This window comes from Lynx rufus, unplaced genomic scaffold (genome assembly GCF_022079265.1).
Source record: "Lynx rufus isolate CCGP_SWC_20201006 ecotype Redwood Valley unplaced genomic scaffold, mLynRuf1.p SCAF_12, whole genome shotgun sequence".
Classification (NCBI taxonomy): domain Eukaryota; kingdom Metazoa; phylum Chordata; class Mammalia; order Carnivora; family Felidae; genus Lynx; species Lynx rufus.
This window is the reverse complement of record NW_025814826.1, coordinates 7917070-7941033: the sequence shown is the minus strand read 5'-3', so window position 1 is coordinate 7941033 and position 23964 is coordinate 7917070.

Below are 23964 nucleotides of genomic sequence, written 5' to 3'. Positions count from 1 at the left end.
GTGATCCCCGGCCCGCGGCTCGCAACTCCAAGCGCGTTTCTGCAGCTCCTTCATGAATGCTGCGTCCCGTTTACCCGGAAGAAGCCGAGCTCGTTCGGGTCACCGCTGTGATCTCCAGGCGCAGCATGGGCCCCGACACACAGTGGGGCTACTTGCAGAACGGACGAGCCCGGACGCCCCTCCGAGCGCTCTGCCGAACGGCTTCCCGGTGCTGCCGAGGGTGAAGGGACCACAGCCCGGGCTTCTGCGTGGCTGCGTAGACCCGATTCCACTCCCATCCCATCGTGGGCTGTGCCGGCTGCCTTCTTCCCTCTTCCCCTGCACGTTGCTGTGTAGGTCAACAAGGAAGGATGTCGGAATGTTGCGTGCTGGCCATTTAGCCTGAACACAGGAGCCGAGCATGATTTCCAGAGGCAAGTAGAGAAGTCACTGGCTGTTTCTCTCTAACGACAACCCCGGCCCAGTGGTCCAGACGTGCCGAGGCCCTGTGACGTTGCCAACGGCAAAGCCGATCCAGGCCCAGGGTTTTCTGCTGCTGACTCCAGAGTCTTTCAGGTTTCCATGGAAACAGATGCCGGCTTGACAAAAAACATGGTGCGCTCATTTTTTTTTTTAATGGGAAAGGTCACCGAGCCCCGACCTTGACAATTCCATTGGCAAAGACATAAGAGGTTGCTGGCGGTCAAGTGGGGGACCACCCTCAGTTCCTTTGGTGGGAGCCTCCTTGGCCGTTGCAACCTGCGACCGGAATTGCCTGTTGCCACCCCTGTTTCTAAAAGGTGACGACAAGCAACTAAGTGCAATTTGTTCGGTGGACTGTTGGCAAAGTGCTTTCTCCTTGCTGGCTGTTGGCTCATTTTTTAAAATTTGATTCTTTCCTGGTTGGTTCCCTTCCTTCCTTCCTTCCGTTTTCTTTCCTTTCTTTCCCTTTCCTTTCCATAGGACCCCCCCCCCGCCACCCACACACCGACTCAAAGATTTCGAAGATCTCTAAACGTCTTCTGTCTTCCCTCTCCTACCCGTCCTCCATCATTCAATGCTTCACCTCTTGAGCATCCCTACCAAGTGTTCTATAGTCCCCACGGGAGATTCTGCACCACAAATTAATCCAGGGTGAACTCGCCTGAAGATTTGAAATGCCTCTCCAGTGTTGAGTGAATTTTTGTCCCCATAAAGAAGTTATTTGATTTCCTTTATGCATGAAACATATATATCTTGCTACTTACTGGGTCCCATGTTGAATCTACTGTCTTCTTTCCCCAGTGGACTCAGACTCCCCAGAGAGCCGGAGATAGGAGGTACTGCGTGGTTATTATTGCCACAGAACGGCGATGCGCCCTAAAAATGGCCAAGGACAGGTGGAGGATGTAGATGTTCTTTAACGGTGAAGGAAACTCAGGGAAATGACTGGATACAGCAGCAGGTAACACAGAATGCTCCAGATGGAGGTACAGCTCCCGGTTCCCCGGAGCCCCCCGCCGGGTGACCAAGGGGCTGTTCAGGTACATGCAGTGCTCCGTCAGATTCTTCCTCGCGGTGGAAGTCTCTGGGTGGTCTGCACCTCCTGGCTCATCTTTCCTCTTGTTGTAGTGGAGTCTCTAATATATGCTTGTTCACTCAGGGGACAAAGAGCAAAACCAAGAGTCCGTTTCTGCAATAGCACTGTAGGTTATTTCATCCATCCGATTCTAACATCCTAACTTGGCCTATGAAACCGGCTCAGAGAGACAGCTGGCTTGCCCAAGTTCGCAGTCAAGAGTAGAGCAGTTTCGGGGCGCCTGGGTGGCGCAGTCGGTTAAGCGTCCGACTTCAGCCAGGTCACGATCTCGCGGTCCGTGAGTTCGAGCCCCGCGTCAGGCTCTGGGCTGATGGCTCAGAGCCTGGAGCCTGTTTCCGATTCTGTGTCTCCCTCTCTCTCTGCCCCTCCCCCGTTCATGCTCTGTCTCTCTCTGTCCCAAAAATAAATAAAAACGTTGAAAAAAATTAAAAAAAAAAGAGTAGAGCAGTTTAGCACTTCAGACTCTCATCCAGGCCTTCCTGTGCTGTGATCTCAGGCTTCTCCCCTCTGTCTGGGCCGCTCCACTCCTACTCCATTGGTCAACACCACTCTGCGAGTGTGGCCCTCCGATCCCAGTGCAGAAGAGCTGGGCCAGCTCCCAGAATCCCAGGGTAGCTCTGTGCCCTGTGCAGCTGTTTTAATGAAAGCTGCCTTACAATTCTGCATCACACCGAATCCATAGATCATTATCATTTTGGTGAAAGGCCTAATACTGGCCTTTAATACTAAACTGAGCCCTTACCAAAGATACAGTCTGGAACTGGAGATCAAGTACAGTTTCCCGATTCTTCTGAAGTTCTCACAATTTGTTGTTCCTGCTAAAATGGACTTGCACTCAAGTGCCAGCATGATATAATTGATGCAGTAAAATAGTATTACGTACACGAGTTAAGGAAAAGAATATTAGGCGCTGCGCAAATTGGGTTATATTGAAAATTTTCTTGCTTCTTACAAATATGTAGTCTAAAATAGCATACCTTTTACTATAAATAAGGCATCTACATCTGGATGATGAATTAAGAGCTACAGATCAGAGCAAAAGTAGAAAGTAGAAGATTCGGTATATGTCAGGGGTAAGTTCAAGTCTGTAGAGAAAGGAAGCGACTGCCATTCCTATGTTTTTCCGAGTCCTGAACTTTAACTAGCTATATGACATTGTCTCAGTCAATTCCTATTTCTAGATTTTGGCATTCTCCTCTAAGGCAAAGAGCTAAGTCCGTGCTGAATTATAACCAAACACCTTCCGAGCTCCAACACTGCTTGGTTATGGGAGAATGCATACAAGTGGGGTGATAATTAGCTGGGGTTGGGGAGCTAGTACTCCAAAACTTGATAAGTACCTTATTGAACTAACTGGAGTCATGCTGTCGCTGGATCACTTCAGAAAGCAGGGTTGATATTTTCTTGTTGTTGGAATGGGAAATAACTTTCTATATCTGTTAAAGAGGAGGATGTCCTCACGTGCCTTTCACCCTTTCCAAACACCCACGAGCTGAGTTATGAAGGCAGAGCTCTGCAAGGTCAGATTCACAAGGGTTAACAGATGTCAGTTTTCATATCGTGCTGTTTATGAGACATTTCATATCAGCAAGACTTCAAATGATGTTAAAAAAAAACCCCACTCTCCATGACATTATCTGGGGCTACAGAGCACTTTCTTATTTACCTCCTCAGATCAGGGAGAGGTTCCTATTTTGAATTATGTCCCCATCTTAAAAAGCAGCACTTTTACTCAAAGGACAAATTAGAAGAAGAGAAGGATGAGTTGCTCATATTGTCATTGTGTCAACTTGATTCAAACACAGCCAATAAGATCCAAAGAACTCTGGAATGAAGGGGGCTTCAGATATCGTTCACGATATATCCCAAACCAAATAATCATTAAAAACAACAGCCAAGTAAGATGCCATTACTTTGGGGATTCATGTGTTTTTAAAACAATTAAATGGTAGCCCCTATCAGATCATTGAATATTATTTCTAAGATAGCTTTCTTTAAAAAAAAAGTTTATTTATTTTTGAGATAGAGAGAGACAGAGAGAGTAAGCAGGGAGGGACAGAGAGAGAGGGAGAGAGAGAGAATCTCAAGCAGGCTTCACACTGTCAGCACGGAGCCCGATGAGGGGCTCAAACTTACAAACCGTGAGATCATGACTTGAGCCGAAACCAAGAGTCGGACACTTAACTGACTCAGCCACCCAGGTGCCCCTAAGGTAGCTTTTAAAAGATAGCTCACTGAATAGAAGCAGATGACGTGATAGAGAGGACACAGGAAGATACATCATGGTTTCCTGAATTGGCGGGCAGGTATATTGATCTATTTTCTAGCTTCTGTAAACTTGATGCTTTAACAGCCGCCCTACACACATACACCAGACATGCCTTATTCAGGACAAACCAATAATATGCCTGAGTCACTTTGCCTCTGGTTTCCCTCTCTGCCCCTCCCCCACCTTGGGAAGAGTTCTACACCAGGAGGCACATTTTCCTTTTCTTTTTTTTCAACGTTTTTTATTTATTTTTGGGACAGAGAGAGACAGAGCATGAACGGGGGAGGGGCAGAGAGAGAGGGAGACACAGAATCGGAAACAGGCTCCAGGCTCCGAGCCGTCAGCCCAGAGCCTGACGCGGGGCTCGAACTCACGGACCGCGAGGTTGTGACCTGGCTGAAGTCGGACGCTTAACCGACTGTGCCACCCAGGCGCCCCTAGGAGGCACATTTTTCAAATACAAACCTCACCAATCCAGAGTCTACATCCCCAACAACCTCTCTTATTGGGCTCTCACACTCCAGGCCACGATACACCTGCCCGAATCACCCCAGGGCTGGATATCAAACAATTAGGACAGTCCCTATACCCCAAAGCCTAATGAAATTATTCAAACTAGACAACTCTAAGCCTGCCTTGCCTGCTTCTTCCTGTGGTAACTTCAGTAAAGGCTCTGGTACAGGGTTTCTCCCTCTGCTTGAGGACCAGCCCTCGGGGTTCCCTGCATGACTCCTGGCATGGTATGTGTTTCCTCTCTTGGAATCTGTGAATACAATTAGCCGTCTTTCCTATGGCAATTGCCTCCTGCTGTGTTGGCCTAACTACACCTAGATAATGGTAAAACCTATTAAAATGCAGGACAAGTGGTCTAAAAGAAGCTGAAGACCCAATGCTTATAAAATGCAGAGTGATCTCGAACACCCTGGCACAGGTTTTTCTATCTATTAGCCCTGGGCTTTGTCCCTGCATGGTACTGTAGAGAGATGTGTAGTCGTATGTGGAGAAGAAATCTACATGCAGGCACATGGACGTGTCGTGGACATTGCTAGACTCTTTTTGCCTACCTATCTTGCTTGGGCATTTCCAGTCCTTCATCTGGACATTTCCAATAACTGCAGTTCAAAGCCCTGGTATTTCCAAGAATATGTCACCTTACCTCACTTCCCAATTATAAAGAAAATCCTCACCACTGCTCTGCTGTGTGTGACTGCCATGACATTGAAAGTGCTTGACTTCAATTTCACGTCCCACAAGCTGGGACCATGATTGTTCCACAGACGTGTTCCCAAGCTCAGTGTAATGTCTCACACAGGGTTGGTACTGGCTAGATACCAGTTGAACAAATAAATGAGTGGATCATTCAGCTATTAAATCAGGCTGTCTCAAATCCATCCAAAAGTTTATATGGATTAGGTACAAAGAACGTCGTAAGTTTCTATGGCAGACTGAATAATGGTCCCCCCAAAGGATATCTTCGTTCAAATTCCCGAACCTGTGAATGTTACCTTATATGGCCAAAAAGATGTGATTTTGCTTTGCAGATGTGATTAAATTAAGACTTGAGAGGGGGAGATTATCCTGCATTATTTGGGAGCCCTAAATCCTATCACAAGTGTCTATAAAAGAGAGGTGGAGACTTGAGGATTTAGGATACTTTAACCCCTACTATTATTACTCCATTCCAATACTTGTCAATCCGTCATTTAGATGTAAAGGAAGAAATTCTTTGAGATTCATCTTTGATCATTACATGGTGATTATATTTAGTTACTAACTGAGTTAGCCCTAGAAAAGATGATTCAAGAAAAATTGTTGAGGGATGCCTGGGTGGCTCAGTCGGTTAAACTTCCAACTTCAGCTCAGGTCACGATCTCACGGTTTGTGAGTTCGAGCCCCGCATCAGGCTCTGTCCTGACAGCTCAGAGCCTGGAGCCTGCTTTGGATTCTGTGTCTCCCTTTCTCTCTGATTGTCACCAGCTCATGTTCTGTCTCTGTCTCTCTCTTCTCGAAAATAAATAACAAAACACATTTAAAAAAGTGTTGAACCTAGCGGGATGATTGTTGAAATTAAAGTGTGCAAAGTGGATTTCTAATAAAACCTTATTTAATCTCAGTGAAGACATTATCATTTTGTTTTATATGGTATTTTCTTGCTTTTTTTGTTAATTAGTTTATTAAGGTACCACTAACGCTTGTTGTCATTGTTGTTCTTTTTAAGTTTTTATCCAAATTCCAGTTAGTTAACATACAGTGTAATGTTAAGTTTCAGATGTATAATATAGTGACTCCACACTTCCATACAACATCCAGTGCTCATCGCGATAAGTGCCCTCCTTACTTGTTTTTTAAACAATCCAAGTCAGATGAGCAGAAGCTTACAAAATCTTAATAAAAAGCTGATCCTAAATGTGAAAAACACTTAGCGAAAGGGTAGCAGTATATCGTATCTAATCATTTGGGTATGAAATGTTAGCATTCTTGGAGTTAGATTCACCAATATGCCCAAATCATATCCTGTATTTTTCTTGTCTCCTAGGCAACTGCTAGAGCACCTTTGAATTTTCGTTGAAAAAAAAAATCAATGTATTATAGAACAAACCGACAGTCATCAAGATAGAGCGTATGATTGTTTCGCCATTTTATTTTATTTTATTTATTTATTTTTTAACGTTTATTTATTTTTGAGACAGAGAGAGACAGAGCATGAACGGGGGAGGGTCAGAGACAGAGGGAGACACAGAATCTGAAACAGGCTCCAGGCTCTGAGCTGTCAGCACAGAGCCCGATGCGGGGCTCGAACTCACGGACCGCGAGATCGTGACCTGAGCCGAAGTCGGCCGCTTAACCGACTGAGCCACCCAGGCGCCCTGGTTTTGCCATTTTAAATAACACAAGTTTGTCACACGGATTACATAGAATGGAAAAACTGGTGCAGAAATACGGCTTCAAGAAATGTGATGTCAATATGCTATGTTTTAGTGAGAGTTATAAACACAACTTTGCTATTTTACATTTCTTTCCTTAATATAGAATTTTATAGAAATTTCTTATCTGGGATGTTCTTTTTGCCAAGAAGCTGAGTTGCTAGGTCATTGTCTGGTCTCATTAGTCTTCATCCTCTACCCTCTGTTCAGGCTCTATCCAATATCTTGCAAAGATAACACGTGTAGCCGAGGTTCCATATCCTCTGGTTAGAGAAGTTCCTGCAGAGACCAACTAACTGTTTTTCTTCGGTAAGGAAGGTCAAAATGCCTCTTTCCTCTTAAAGTGAGATTAACCTCCAATCCGACATCCTTACAGGACACTTTTGTGCCCAGTCAGTTGATGTCTGAAAGGTCTCCAATCTGAACATACCTTACTTTTCTTCTTTTAGTCAGCTCCAGTGGAAACTTGCTGCTTCAGAATATGCTTCTCATAAGCTTTGTTTTGCGTTTATGGAGCTTCCTAGGAAGACAGCTTATGCTTTAGCTGCAAAGTAAAGTAGATAGCCCGTGCATGTATATATCTTCTCAACCAATTGATGACTTTAATAGCATTTCCATCAGTGTTATTGGTAGAAACGTTAGTACCGAGAAGGCTGATGGGAGTAAAAGGTACCTTCTAGGTTTCTGGCTAAGACACCTGATGAGCAGGTGTGATATCCACTGGTGGTGGGGGACACGACGCGAAGCAAGTTTACTGGAGAAAATGGTGAATCGTGTTTCGATGCATTGAGTTTGCGTATGGGGGACAGCTGGAGCTTGCAAATCAATGCCATTACCTAGCAGTGGGGTGTAGGTATGAGGAAGGAAGATCGCCTATCACTGGAACTTGAGGCACATCCAGGGCAAGAAAGGACCAGTTGAAGGAGGAGGCATCTATATCAGAGTGAGAGTGGCGAAAAAGAAAGGTGAAATATCTCATTCATTCACTCATTCAACACACACAGTACTGAGTGCCTAATATGTGCCGGACATTGAACCGAGAGCCGAGTCTTTGGAGAGGCATCGCAGAAGCATAAAATTGACCATGTGTTAAAAAGTAGAAAATGGCCAGATAACTGCATTTTGGACCTCACGGTCACTGGTGACTTTAGGAAGAGGGGTTTCGCTGCGGTGGTGGTGGGAGTGGGAGCCAGAGGGTGAAGGCTCGAAGATGAAGCAGGAGATAAGCAAATTGGACAACGAGTGTGAATAGTCTTTCGGTGAGTTTTGATTGTGATTGAAAAGGACAAATGGCGAAGGCACTCTGGGATGCCAACCTCAGCAAAAGCAGTACAAAACTGGAAAAACCGTCAAAATCAGTATTTTTGACCAAATCCTTGCAGCGATCTGGGGAACTCTTATCCAAGAAGAATGCCGAGTCTTGCTAACAGCAGAGAACTTTGTGGGATTCTTCACTTCCTTATGCCCCATTGCCCGCTCTACAGTTCAGCAGTAGCCTTGAAAAGGAAGCCTATGTTCCTTGCGCTGGAGGAAGCAGAAAGAACCCGATTCAGGAAGAAATTCAGTTATCTGTACCAAAGATGCTATGCGAGGGAGGTTCCTCAAAAACGTGTAAGACAACGAGTTCGTTGCCGCTGCCTAAAGTGATAGATAACAGTCGGGACAAACAATAGACTAAGCAAAGAGCTTAGGAGGAAAGCCTGGCGAATGAGATTTTTAAAAGAGGTTTGAAAAGTTCTAACCTATTCCTGAGACTCCAGAAGCGCATGCATACACCCAGGGGCTGTGCTGATGCTCAGGAAACTCCTGAGAACACCCTTTGCTCTCAATTCTGGCTGACCTTGAGGCTCTGTGGAAGTGGAAGTGAATAGCCAGACAGAGTTGTGAACCATCTGGCTAAGTGTTGGAGTTGTACCCCAACTTGTGCGGAGAGCCCCTCAGCAAAGACTTGACAACATTAGATCAGAAAAATTGCTAAATAAACAAAGAACAAGAACTTTTGTAAAAAGCAGTGACAAGACTCTTGGGAGGAATGAAACTATAACTTCCAAAGTAGCCATAATCTAATATTAAAAACATCCAGTGTTCTTTTTTTCTTTAAAAAATTTTTAATGTTTATTTTAAAAAATTAAAAAAAGTTTAATGTTGATTTATTTTTGAGAGACAGAGAGAGGCAGAGCATGAATGGGGAGGGGTAGAGAGACAGAGTGAGACACAGAATCCGAAGCAGGTTCCAGGCTCTCAGCTGTCAGCACAGAGCCTGACACGAGGCTCGAACTCACAAACTGTGAGATCCTGGCCTGAGCTGAAGTAGGAAGCTTAACTGACTGAGCCACCCAGGTGCCCCTCTTTTTTAAAAAAATGTGTACTTATTTATTTTGAGAGGGAGAGAGACAGAGAGAGAGAGAAAGAGTAGGGCAAGAGCAGAGAAAGGGAGAGAGAAAATCAGAAGCAGGTTCTGTGCTGTTCATGCAGAGCCCGATGTGGAGCTTGATCTCATGAACCATGAGATCATGACTTGAACTGAGATCAAGAGTCAGATACGAAACTGGCTGAGCCACCCAGGCGCCCCCAAAACATCCAGTTTTCAAACAAAAAATGAAGATACATGGAAAGAAACAAGTATAGACCATATATAGTAAAAACAAAACAAAACAAAACAAAACAAAACAAAACAAAACAAACAAAACAATAGACTGTCCGGAGGAAGCCAAGATGTTGGACTTTTGAACACAGATTTTAAATCAGTTATTTTAAATATGTTCAGAGAAAAACAGAGACAAAGGAAACGATGTTTAAAGAAGTAAAGGAAAAATAGGGTATTAATGTCTTGCCAAGTGAAAAATATCAATAAAGAAATAAAAACTATTAAAAGGAACAAAATAGAAATTCCGAAGTTAAAAAGTACAATAAAAGTGAAATGAAAGATTCACTAGAAAGTCTTGACAACAGATTCAAACAGAAGAAGGTATCAGTGAACCTAAAGATAGGTCAATTGAGATTACCCAGTGTCGAAAACAAAGAAAAAAGAATAAAGAGGAATGAAGTCTTGGGGACCTATCAAATACCATCAAGCATAATAACATGTGGATAATGGGAGTCCCAGGAGAATGAGAGAAAGTAGAAAAGAATTTAACAAAATAATGGCTGAAAACTTCCCAAATTTGAAGAAAAACATTCATGTAAACAGTCAAGAAGCCTTACAAATCCAAGTAGGATGCACCCAAAGAGATCCATTTTTAGACACACCGGTATCAATGGGTCAAAAGCCAATAACAAAGAGAAAATCCTAAAGGCCGCGAGAATCAACTCATTACGTTCAAGGGATCCTCAGTAAGATTAAAGTTAATTTATATCAGAAATCATGGAGGGCAGAAATCAGTGAAACGACTTATTCAAAGTGATGAAAGAAAAATGAAACTGTCAACCAAAATTTCTATGTTGCAACATAAATGAGTCAAGTGGCGTCTGCATATTGGCCCGATGTTGCTTACTTCTCCAAATCTCAATGGTGCCAAACTTAAATTTTGTGCATCGAATTGTTTTGACTATAGCTCCAAATAAACGGATTTTAAGCCATTTTTTAGCCATTCCATAACATACCCCACGAAACTATCCCCGACATTTGCCATCCATATGTAAGATAAACCTGATAGCTCTAAAAGACCCCAAATTGTTGCTACCCTCAGAAGCTTTCTGAACCATAGACTCCCTCCGTGTTGCTGAGTACCCTCACCTGGACATATAATACCCCTCTGAGATTGCACTCTCCCCCAGAATTCCCTCATCCTTTTCCATTCTGGTCTGTGGTCCTTAAGCTGCAGCCTCGGTACGGTCTTATGCTACAAGACACTTCCCCTGAGGCTAATCTGTCAAACATCACCCAAATAAAGCTTGTACATTACAAGCTACATTATGTTCTTATTTTCCTTGATCATCTTGGATTTCTCTGGAGCTCACTATATACGATCTGGCAAAACTATCCTTTGAAAATGAAGGAGCTAATATTCTTAAGAATAATACTCCCCAAATTGATCTAAAGGTTCAATGCAATTCCTATCAGATTTTCAAATTTTCAATCGCCTCTTTTTTTTTTTTTTTTGCAGAAATGGAAAAGCTGTCCTAACATTTATCTGAAAATATACGGGCCCTTGAAGTCAAAACAGTTTCAAAAGGAGTTAAGTGAGCTGGAGAATTCATATTCCAGATTTCAAAATGTACTACAAAGCTACAATAATGAAACCAGTGTGGTACAGTATGAAGATAGACATATAGAGAAATAAAAAAGAATTTAAGGTCTGGAAATAGAACCATACACCTACGGTCAATTGGTATTTAACAATGGTGCAAAGACAATTCAATGGGGGAAAGAACTATCGTTTCAACAAATGGGGCTGAAACACCTTGGTATCCACATGCAAAAGAAAGAAGTTGGACCTTTACCTCATATCAAATGCAGAAATTAACTCAAAATCGATCCAAAATCTAAATCTAAAGCTAAAATTATACAACACTTGGAAAGAAACACGAATAAATCTATGTGATCTTGAATTAGAATATGACACGAAAAACACAAACGAGCGAAAGAACAAATTGATAAAGTTGGGCCCCATCAAAATAAAAGTACTTTGGTGCAATAAGGGACACTATAAAAAATTGAAAATTGGGGCGCCTGGGTGGCTCAGTTGGTTGAGCGTCTGACTCTTGGTTTTGGCTCAAGGCTTGATCTTGTGGTTTTGTGAGTTCAAATCCCATGTCGGGCTCTGTGCTGGCAATATGGAGCTTGCTTGGGATTCTCTCTCTCCCTCTCTCTTTCCTTCTCCCCCACTCACACTGTCTCTGTCTCTCTCAAAATAAATAAATAAACTTAATAAGGAAATTGAAAATCTACCCACAGAATGAGAAAACATGTTTGCGAATCATAAAAACAATTAAGGGTCTGTATCTAGAGTATATAAACAACTCTTAGAACTCAACAATAAGAAGTCAACCCAGTTTAAAAATGGGCAGGGGGCGCCTGGGTGGCTCAATCAGTTAAACTCTGACTCTTGATTTCAGCTCAGGTCATGATCTCATGGTCTGTGGGACTGAGACCCGCATCAGGCTGACAGCATGAAGCCTGCTTGAGACTTTCTCTCTCTCTCTCTCTCTCTGCTCCTCCCCTGCTCGCTTGTGTGCATGTGTCTGCTCTCTCTCTCTATCAAAATAAATAAAAATAAACTTTAAGAAAATGGGCAAAAGATTTAAACAGATTCTATACAAAAAATCAGTATGGACATGGAAAGATGCTCAACATCATTAGACATTAGGAAATGGAAATCGAAACCACAGTAAGATGCATCTCTCACCTGCTAAAATTGCTGGAATCAAAAGCCAGATAATGACAAGTGTTGATGAGGATGTTGAGAAACCGGAACCCTTATAGACTTCTGAGAGGAATATAAACTAGTGCCATCTGCCACTTTGGGACAGTTCCTCAAATGTTAAATGTATAATTATGCCACACTAATCCCATATCTGGATGTATAAAGAGAATTGAAAACACATTTATGCAGAAACTTGTACACTAATGTTCATAGTAGCATTATTTGCAGTAGCCTAAATGAGGGAACGACCCAGATTTTCACCAACTGCTCAGTGGGTAAATGAATGTGGCACGTCCGCACAATGGAATATTACTCAGTCATAAAAAAGAATTAAGCATTGATCCCAGTTGTAGCACGGACGGGCCTTGAAAACATTGTGCTAAGTGAAAGCCAGACGCAAAAGGTCATGGTGTTGTATAAATCCATGTGTATGAAATACACAGAATAGACAAATCTGTAGAAACAGATTGTCGATTAGTGGTATTGGGAAAGTGGGGAACTGAGACTGATTGCTGATGAGTACACCCTTCTGTTTTAGTGATAGAAACTTTCTGGAATGTTAGTGACACGCAGTAAATATATTCTGAACTACCGAATCGTATGTTTTAAAGGGGTGGCTTTCATATGAATTTATCTCAATAGAAACATTAAAAAGGCGAGTTTTCTTTCTTTCTTTCTCATTTTAGCATGGAAAACACGCGAGCATGGTTAAAAACACTGACTTGACAAAGCCAGCAGAACTTGACAGACAACCGGAAGTTACCGTAACTGGGGGGGGAAAACGGTGTCACGCAGAGGTCATCCAGACCTGGGGTGGAGGGACTTTGATGGTGGAGGGTCACTTCTGCTTCACGATACAACAGGTGCGGTCTGCTGGAGCAGAGCAGTGTTAGTTCTCATTCTACGGCTCCCATTTTTTTCTTTTAGGTAAGAGGCACAGTCTATGCTGACGATAAATACGAGGCCACTCAGAGAATCACAGTGGATTCTGCAGTCATTGCTAAGATCCTCATGAACATAGACACCTGTGACTCTTGGATAAGTGTCAGTTCGTGCAGTTGTATGTGTGTTCTCTTCGGTTCTGCCGCAAAACCCAGACATCTAGTGCCGTCGTGGAGAAAGTGTATCTATTGATCCAAGACTGACGATTTGCTGGCCATTTGCAACGGAAGTGAGGAGCGGTCAACCGAATTGCCTGTTGAACCTCTTGGGTTGTCCGGCCACAATTCAACTGAGACCAGTCTCTCAACTCCGTTGGGAAGCACTTTGCCGCATTTCAGGCTTACTGTGATGCCTTTCAGATGTTGAACGTCAGCGGCAGTGGGCAGTTCCCCTGAGCACCTGAAAACCCGCTGCAATATCTGCTGTCGAGGCTGCTTTGACGGCCACAAAACTCCCCGCGTCACTCAACGATCAGGTCATCTCAGCGCACGTCCCGGTGTGGGCAGCCCGGAAGGGAACAAGCAGCTACTCGGGGCAAGGCTGAGAGTCCCAGAGGGTCAGCGTGTAACTTACCAGGCCCTCGGTCCCCGTGTTCTGGCCTGCGGTGTGTGACATTTGTGGGGGAGAGCCAAGCCCTGAAGGGTAAAGGGCCAACAACGTTGCCAAAAAAGAAGGTGACATGATGAGACAATAGAAGTAAGATGGATGAAGAGAAAAGTGAATAGAAGGGCACTTCGGGTGGGGAGAAATAAAGCCGTAGTGCTGGCAGGCTGATGGGAGCAAAGAGTTAAGTATAGGAGGTTAGTTAAACAAAGAGGCTGTGAAGACAGGGTTATCATGAGCAATATCGGAAATCTTATTCTGCAGGTGGAAAACCTTCACTACATAATGAAGCGAAGAGGGTGTCCTTGGGAGTGGACCGCTAAGAGGAGGAAGATGTTAGAGGCGATGAAGTCAAGTGCCAAGGGACCAGGACATGGGTGGGTCTCTGATGTGAACACTGAAATAACGGAGAAGGATGGCAAGTGTTGGGATGACGAGGAATACAGAAATCTCGTGCTAGAACATATCCTCTGATTTGGATTTGAGTTTTTGCCTCAGGTTGGGTGACCTGGAACCACACCAAGTTCCTAGGATTCTGATAACTAGGCTGATATGAATTTGTTATTTAGGGGGTTTTAGGGGCACCTGGGTGGCCCAGTCGGTTAAGCATTGATTTCGGCTCAGGTCCTGATCTCATGGTTTGTGGGTTCAAGCCCCATGCGGGGCTCCGTGCTTACGGTGCGCGAGCCCGCTTGGGATTCTTTCTAACCCTTTCCCCCTCCCTCACTCGTGTGCTCTCTTTCTCTCAAAATAAATAAATAAACTTTGGGGAAGAAAATAAGGAGCTTTAGCTAAAAAGCAGGGCTCCAAGTACTGGCAGCAAATTTATTTTATATTAAATTCATTGCATTTCATTACCAATCAAAGGATATTTATATATACTTCCTTTGTGGTCACCATTGGGTCAGGCATTATGTGGGATACAAACAAAATATGAACTATGGTGTCTATGATGAAAGTTGATATTTGAGTTTGAGGAACATGAGCAAGAAACATAAAACAAAATCCAAGTAACATAAGGGATCGTGCACACAAACTTTTGCCATCCAGACGCTGGGTACCAAAAGAACTTGCAGAAGGAAGAGATAAACAGGGAATATTAAAGAAGATTTGGAGAAATTGTGAAAAGCTGAGGCCGGATCAATGAGCCTGGTTTGGGCAGCAACCAGTGGGGAAGAGACTATTACAGGCCAACCAGGTACCTGAGAGAGAGCCCAGAAATGTAAGCGAATGTGATGAATTTGTGTATAGAGAGCCCATGAGTCTGATGTATTGGGGAATTTGTGAATGAAAGTGGGCGGTAGTGAAATAAGAGACGAGTTCATGAAACAGAACGTGGTTTAGCACGATGTTAGCTTTTGTTTGGAGGAAACAGCTCTTTAAGTTTACAAGCAAAGGGATTACCTGGTTACAGTGATATTTATGAAAGAATAAGCTGACAGTAACAAGGAGGTTGGGTTTGAATGGGCTTAGCCAAAGTTTGGGAGGTCAAGTCCTATGAGCCAAAAAAATTAATTTACTACTTACTGACGTCAGAAGCTGTTCTGAGTGCTAAAATAAATTAAAACGATCGGCCCTCTCTCTACAGCATAATTATAGTTTTTATTATAATACTTATGTGTACAAAGATTACAAATGTAAGGAGGGAATAGTACGGAGGTAAAATACACAAATAAAACTTTATACAAAGTGCAAGTCAAGTTGTCTGGATTTATGTTGGGAGGGAAAGTGAAGAGACAATGACTGTGTTCATATGATATTATAGCTAAACTCTGCCTCATTTTAAGCATATTTTTCTTACGAATAGATAATAGATAATTCATTATAGAAACCTTAGAAAATACTCATGTGTTTTGTTTAATAAGCAATTATTTACTAAACTGTTTGGAAATCGATTTCTTTTTCTGATAAAATAGAATTGATAGTATTTTTTATTACAAAATACCATCCTTTGAATTTTTTAATGACTTCATAATATCTTGTACGATGCTTCATAATTTTTGCTATGTATTACACAGTTGGGTATTTAGCTCACTTCTAATATTTTGTTACTTAAAATAATGCAAAGAACATCTGACAGCTTAATTTTTGAATATATTCATGAACATTCTCTTAGAATAAATTTCTGGAAGTAGAAAACATAACTTTAAAAATTTATATTGCCAAATTTCTCTCTTGAGAATGGGAATTATCTTTGCTCACATCAAAGCAAAACCAGCACCTCACATTTAAATTTGACTTTACTTCTGATTTAAATATATTAATAGTTTTTCCTTTTGGATTATTTTTTTCTTGTCCTTTGTCCATTTCTCTATGGGATCTTTTGTCCTTTTCATTGTTTTCAAAAGTTCTTTAAGTGTATTGACATCATCTATTTGGCAGATATTTTTCTTAGTTTGTTATTTACCTTCTAATTTCGTTTAAAGTATTTTTGTATTAACTTTCCCCACACAATAGTGCAGGAATCTCTGTGAATGAGGGAAGAGAGAAAAGTGGAGATAGAAGATATTAAAATAAATAAAATTATTCTGTTTTTCTGGTAAAGGGCTTTGTCTTTGGATCTGGAGAAAAGCTCCATATAACCTGTGACAGGAAGTCAACAGCAGATGAGATGAGATTTTTCATCTGTTCAATTATGTTCAATGATGCTTTAACAAGAAAATCAGGGCAAACATTTGTGTTTACTTATGTTCCCAATACAATTTAGTCCTTTCTTTGTCTTTCTATAACTTCTTCTTCTTTTTTTTTTTGTCTCAGAAATATTTTGATCTATGTCTAGTCTTGAACTAGTTGGATTACATTTGCTTTTCATATTTACCTGTTATACCATTTTTTTCCCCTCTAGGTCGCGCAAGATAAATTAGCTATTTATAGGGCCTCTGAAAAGCATAATTTACTCAGCAAAAGAAAAATGAGCTCATGAAATACAATCTGGGAAATCCTATTAATAATTGATTGCTGACAATACAAATTCAGTTAAATTTTACTTGGACCGTATATCAGAGTTGTCTGATATACTATATTCTCAACTATATACTCAATAATCGGAGGTTAAAGCTTATTCATAATCTTTTTCTTTCTTTCCTTCACTTCATTATAATGAGATTAAATAAAATCTTCTCTAAGCTTTAAGCTTTCTCAATTTCAGTCACTCTTGGTTAAGCAAATATCACACATTTCTTTTCATTTACACGATTGCTTTGTCCTGGACTCCAGTTGCACATTGAAACAGAGGGAGAAATCCTATTCTTGTGTTTGCAATTTTGTGTGATGTCTGGTGATCTTTTTCCTTCTGCAGATGTCTTCTTCCTGAACTTCTTTTAAAAACACTGTGGCCTTATATACCACAAGCTCTTTCAGAAACAAGGAGTGCTTCTAATAACAAAAATAAAACATGTGGTTTATGATCTCTTTTAAGAGCCTGAAATGAATAATCTTTGCCAAGGGTTTAGATTCAAGTCATAAAATTATTCTGACACTTGGCCAGATGTAGACTTGCTTTTCCATTAATAGGCCCTGAAATGAGGAAAAACTGACCATTTCTTACATTGCTTGAGCTCCTCTTCTCCCCTCACTGTTCCTTCTCTTGAACAACCTCTAAGCTAAGGTCACAAGAGGATGAGTTTTGGCAAGACTGTTCCTTAGAACTGGATTAAAACTTGTATACGGTATAGGAAAATACCTCGCCTGAGAGCAATATATTCTCTTGGTTCACTCTGAAAGTCTAGCTGCCAAATTAAGACCTAAAGGGAGTGGACAAGTCTCACCTGGAGCTTGTTATATGCATATTTGTCTCTTAATTAGAAAATGCGCAATTGGGACAAATCATTTGACTGCCTATAGATATATAATTTGTTTTCACCAATAATTTTGCTTCAAGCCATTCCCGAAATACAGTGTTCCAATAAATGTGACAAAGCCATGTGGAAGTCCCAGGTGTTGAGACCGATCGTCAGTATGTTTCTCTGTTGGAAAAGTGACTTTTTCACAGCTCTACATGTCAGAAAAGAACATTTCCTGAGAAGTTCAATATTCCGGTCTGAGTACTGGCTGTTGTAATTTGACAAAAGATTACAAAACTAGACGTTAAGAGCTACTCAAAAATGTTTCCCACTGGTGCCTGGCTTTTAGTCCTGTCTCTATGGATTCCATTCTGTAGTCACCCAATGTACCCAACATTACTGAGAACCAGTGTAATAGAGATAAGAGCTTGAAACTAGAAGACTGGAATGCAATTCTATCACTGACATGCTATGAAACCTTAAGCAAGCCCTTAATCTTTCAGAGCCTTATCAATACAATAAGGATAATTATATTTAATTGTTAGGATTGTTAGAAAAATAAAAGGAGATTCTACTATACTTAGGGCATTTCTGGGTATCTAGTAGAAACTCAGTTAATGCTTACCATAGAAATTGTCTTCATTCGTTCGTCCAACAAATATTTATCGTGTGTCTACCTTAGACCAGGATCTTATCTCGTTACTTGGGAAAAGTCAGTAAATAAAATAACTGTTCTGTTGGGCTGTGTGTGTGTGTGTGTGTGCACCTGCGTGTTGTTGCCCTAGATAATCAGCGAGTAAACAAATAAATAAGTTAATAGAAGGTGATTTGTGTTATTTTGAAAAGAAAGGGCCAAACAGAAGGAATCTCAGAGGAGCAGAGAGTGACAAAAGTAGAATATACATCTTCTTCCAAAATAGGTTGAGGTTTTGGTAGTGACCGGAATGAAACGAGCCATGAGTATATCTGGAGTTTGCTTGGTTGGGAAAAAGAAAGAAGGTCCCAAAGGATCTGGAATAAAAAGAACAAGGAAGGCATGGAAGGAAACGAGGTCAGAGAGGATGTGGGTGGGGTTGATACAGATTATATAGAGTCTCCCGGGTTGTTTTAAAGACTTTGGTTTTTATTTGACTAATAATTTTAAGCAGTGGAGTGATGTGGTATGCTTTACGTTTTTTAATTTTTTTTCAACGTTTTTTATTTATTTTTTGGGACAGAGAGAGACAGAGCATGAACGGGGGAGGGGCAGAGAGAGAGGGAGACACAGAATCGGAAACAGGCTCTGGGCGGATGGCTCGGACGCGGGGCTCGAACTCGCGGACCGCGAGATCGTGGCCAGGCTGAAGTCGGACGCTTAACCGACTGTGCCACCCAGGCGCCCCTGTATGCTTTACGTTTTAAGAGACGCATTCTTCCTGCCACAGAATAGACTGTACAAGGGCAGGAAATAAAGTTCCAGAGGCCAGTTAGGAAGCTGTCGTAGCGGTGAAGGAAAGATGTGACTGTGGCTTGGAGCAGAGTGCAGCCGAGTAGATGACGGCCAATAATCAGGTTTGGGAACGTTTTCTAGAATAGGAGTCAAAGATGACTCTTTTGGTTTTAGCTTTGGGTAATTACAGGAATGGAGATGCAGACGCTGGTATGATTAAGATGTGGGCTGAACACATTTTGGAGGGAAGATAAAGAAATTGATTCTACGTATTATGTCTGAGATGCCTTGGGTAATTTTGTTAGGCTGAGTGCTCAGGACTGAAGATATAAAATTGGGAGTTGTCCGCACGTGACTGGATTGGACTGACCAGGTAGGAATTCGGGAAGCTCTCAGGATCTGGCACACGAGAGGGATCTAGTAATAAAGGAAGCTGAGATGAGAACCAAGAAATAGTCATGTCTTTGATGTCAGATGAAGAAAATGTTAAGAGAGGGTGATTGTGTGTATCAAATGCTGCTACTAGGTCGAATCAGATGAAGACAGATAATTGGCCAGGGAATTGACCCAGCTGTTTTGAAGATTTTGTTTAGCCAATCAAACCTCTGGGCCAATTCAGAGTAATTTTCTCTTGACTGCTACTTTTCCTGAGGATGATCATTGTTCCAGTTTCTTTGCATGCCTCACGATTTTTGGCTAAAAATTGGACTTTTTTAGGGGTGCCTGGGTGGCTTAGTAGGTTGAGCATCTGACTTTGGCTCAGGTCATGCTCTCGTGGTACGGGAGTTCAAGCCCCGCATCGGGTTCTGTGCCGACAGCTAGGAGCCTTGAGTCTGTTTCAGATTCTGTGTCTCCCTTTCTGCTCCTCCCCTGCTTGTGCTCTGTTTCCCTCTCAAAAATAAATAAACATTAAAAAAAATTAAGAAAAGAACAACCCCCCCCCCCCGGAGTTTTTATAAAATATAGTGAGACAACTGTGGATTCTGATTCATGGCAAATCAAACCCAGCAAACATAAAAAGGATTATATACTATGTCAAACTAGCACTTATTTCAAGAATGCAAAATTGGCTTTACATGCAAAAAAATCAACTGAAAACAATACTTTAAAGCAAAATAAATATCAATGAAATATTAAGTTAAAATTAAAAGTCAGTTTATTATTAAAAATTCATGTCTAATGACCAAGTTAACGGATTCAGGAAAAGCTTTAGACAATCCAACACGTATTCATGATAAAAACTCTCAAGGAACTAGCAACAGAGAGCTTCCTTAACCTGATAAAGTAGATACAAAATCCCACAGCCAAGTAGGTGCTAAATGGTGAAGGATAAATGCTTTCCACCCAAGACTGGCAGTGAGACAAGGAAATCTGCTTTCACCACATTTATTAGCATGGTACCAGACGTTTTAGCCAGTGCAATAAGGCAACAGAAAGGATTTTCTAGGTTGGAAAAGAATAAGTCAAACTCTTTATGGGCAGACAACATGATCTTATACGTGGAAAATTGTAAGGAATTTGCAAAACAAAAGATCCCTAAGAGATCTAATAAGCGCGTTTACGGAGGTTGTGGGATGCATGGTCAGCATGAAAAATCAATTGCATTTGTATATACCAGCAGAATTTCATTCTAAAAATGAAACTGACAAAACAATTCCATTTGCGATAGCTTCAAAAAGACTATAACACTTAGTCATAAGTTTAATCAAAGACGTGTAAGACTTGTACACGCACTAAATATGACATGTTGCTGAGAAAAGTGAACGAAAACCTACATAAATGAGATATTCCAGGTCATGGGTTGAAAGATTTCGTATTTATAAGATAATAATTCTTTCCAAATTGATCCAAAGAGTCAGTGCAATCCCTACGAAAATCTCGGAATGCATTTGTAGAATTTGGAGCCTACTCCCCAAACCATTGACAGAAGTGGAAAAGACTCAGAATACCCAAAGCACTTTGAAAAGAACAAAGATGGAGGTTTTCTATTACCTGATTTCAAAACTTACGACAGAGTTAAGGAAATGGGACTATGCAGGTGTAGGTGTAAGGGTGAACATAGGGATATGGAGATCAATGAAGCAGAATAGAGAGTACAAAAATAACCTCATGCATTTATAGTCAATTGATTTTGAACAAAGTTGCCTCTTTTTTTTTTTTAAATTTTTTTTTTCAACGTTTTTATTTATTTTGGGGACAGAGAGAGACAGAGCATGAACGGGGGAGGGGCAGAGAGAGAGGGAGACACAGAATCGGAAACAGGCTCCAGGCTCCGAGCCATCCGCCCAGAGCCTGACGCCGGGCTTGAACTCACGGACCGCAAGATCGTGACCTGGCTGAAGTCGGACGCTTAACCGACTGCGCCACCCAGGCGCCCCCAAAGTTGCCTCTTTTTAATAAATGGTTCCATAATCATTGGGCATCCAAATGTGAAAAAAAAAAAGACACCTAGTTCATTCTATACACAGAATTAATTAAAATAGGTCATATGCCTAATATAAGCACAAACTACAAAACTTCTAGGTTAAAACATTGGACAGGGCCTTGGGTGGCTCAGTCGGTTAATCGTCCGACTTCAGCTCAGGTCACGATCTCGTGGTTTGTGAGTTCCAGCTCCGGGTCGGGCTCTGTGTTGACAGCTCAGAGCCTGGAGCCTGCTTCGGATTTGGTGTCTCCCTCTCTGCCCCTCCCCTGCTTATGCTCTCTCTCTCTCAGAAATAAATAAATGTTAAAAAAATTTTAGAAAAGCATTGGAAAAATCTTAGTGATTTAGGTTTGACATGTGTTTTTACACCAAGAAAAGAGAAATAAATAATAAATTAGGTTTCATTAGAATTTAAAACTTTTGTTGGAAAAAGGCACAATTAAGGAAACAAGGAGACAAGGCAAAAACTGAAGGAAAATATTTGCAAATCAAATATCTGATACAAAAGCACGATCCAGAATATATAAAGAACTCTTAAAACTCAATCCTCAGAAGACAAACAACCCAATTTAAACAATTATTTGAACAATAATTTACCAAAGATAAAATCACAGATGAGTATACAAAGTGATGCTCAACATAATTTCTAGTTAAGGAAATTAAAATGAAAACCATAATACAATACCATTACAAAACAAAGGCTCAAAGGCTAAAATTTTAAAAGACTGACAACACCAAGCTTTGTCAAGGACCTGGAGAAACGGGCATTTTCTATAAATCTGAGCATTCACTTTTTTCATCCAGAAATTCTACTACTAGCTATTTACCAGAGACATAAAATGCACGTTTATGTATATGTATATGAATATCATAGAAGATTTCCTTATTTGTAATCTCTCCAAGCTGGTAATCACTCAGATATGCATGGACATATGGTGTATTTATACAACAGAAAACTATTTAGGAATATAAAGGAAGAAATTCTTGGCATATTCAACAACGTGGATGAATCTCTACAACATTATGCTGCATGGAAGGAACCAGATACAAGGAAGTATATTCTGAGTGGTTTCATCCACCTGAGCTCTCAGAAGATATGAACCAATCTATAATGGCAGAAAGATCAGTGGTTGTCCTGGGGTCAAAGTTGAAGTGGATTGATTATAAAAAATCAGGGGGCCCCTGGGTAGCTCAGTCAATTAAGTGGTCTACTCTGGATTTCGGCTCAGGTCATGATCTCCTGGTTCCTGAGTTTGAGCCCCACATTGGGCTCTGTGCTCACAGTGCTGAGCCTGCTTCGGACCCTCTGTCTCCCTCTTTCTTCCCTTCCCCCCACCCTCACCTCTCTCTCTCTCAAAAATAAATAAATGTTAAAAAAACTAAAAAAAAAAAGAATCAGGAGAAAACTTTTGGGGTAATGGCAATAGTTTATTTTTTCTTTGTGGTGGTAGTTGCACGGGTATGCACATTTATCAAAATTCACTTTACAGGTTAAATGGGTGCATTTTGTTGATTATAAATTATACTTTCATAAACTGATTTAGAATGTTAAAAAAAGTTAGTATAGCAAAGAATATCATGCGCTTGCATTTTCCTGCATTTTCGCCAGTGGTTTATTGGTGTAGACCAACACAAATGTGATTGATGGACCACAATGTGAATTAGTATGTGATTTACCAGATACTGCCAAATTCTCCTTCATGAATATTGCACCATTTTGCATTCCCAGTCATAAGGTGACCGAGAGCCATTTCCCCAGCCTTGGTAACAGCGTGTGCTGCAAATTTAGATATTTGTCAATCTAACAGAGCTATGAAATCTTAGTGTATTTTTAATTTGCATTAAAAAAAATTTTTTTTTTCAACGTTTATTTATTTTTGGGACAGAGAGAGACAGAGCATGAACGGGGGAGGGGCAGAGAGAGAGGGAGACACAGAATCAGAAACAGGCTCCAGGCTCTGAGCCATCAGCCCAGAGCCTGACGCGGGGCTCGAACTCACGGACCGCGAGATCGTGACCTGGCTGAAGTCGGACGCCCAACCGACTGCGCCACCCAGGCGCCCCTAATTTGCATTTTTAAAAAATGTATGAGCATGCCTGAACAACGTTTTACATATTTTTTAAGGTTTTTTAAAAATTTATTTAAAAAAAAAAATTTTTTTTTTCAATTTTTTTTTTAATTTATTTTTGGGACAGAGAGAGACAGAGCATGAACGGGGGAGGGTCAGAGAGAGAGGGAGACACAGAATCGGAAGTAGGCTCCAGGCTCTGAGCTGTCGGCACAGAGCCCGATGCGGGGCTGGAACTCACAAACCAGGAGATCCTAACCTGAGCGGAAGTCGGCCGCTCAACCGACTGAGTCACCCAGGTGCCCCTTTGTTACTCTTAAGATTAATTCCTTGAAAGCTATTCTCATGAAAAAGATACTCTGGATTCAAAAAAATATTTCAGCATTAATCTTTCAACACCCTTAATTACTACCTTATTTATATTTTGTTTATAATGTGGAACAGAACATATCACATAGGCTTAGACATTTAAAGCGAGTGCATAGTTTAGATAAGAGTAAAAAGAACAACCATGGCTTAGCTATCTTTTAAAAGTTATGTGTTTTCTTATTTACACGAAACAGAAATGGAGGTACCTGTCATCAGAACACAGTAAAC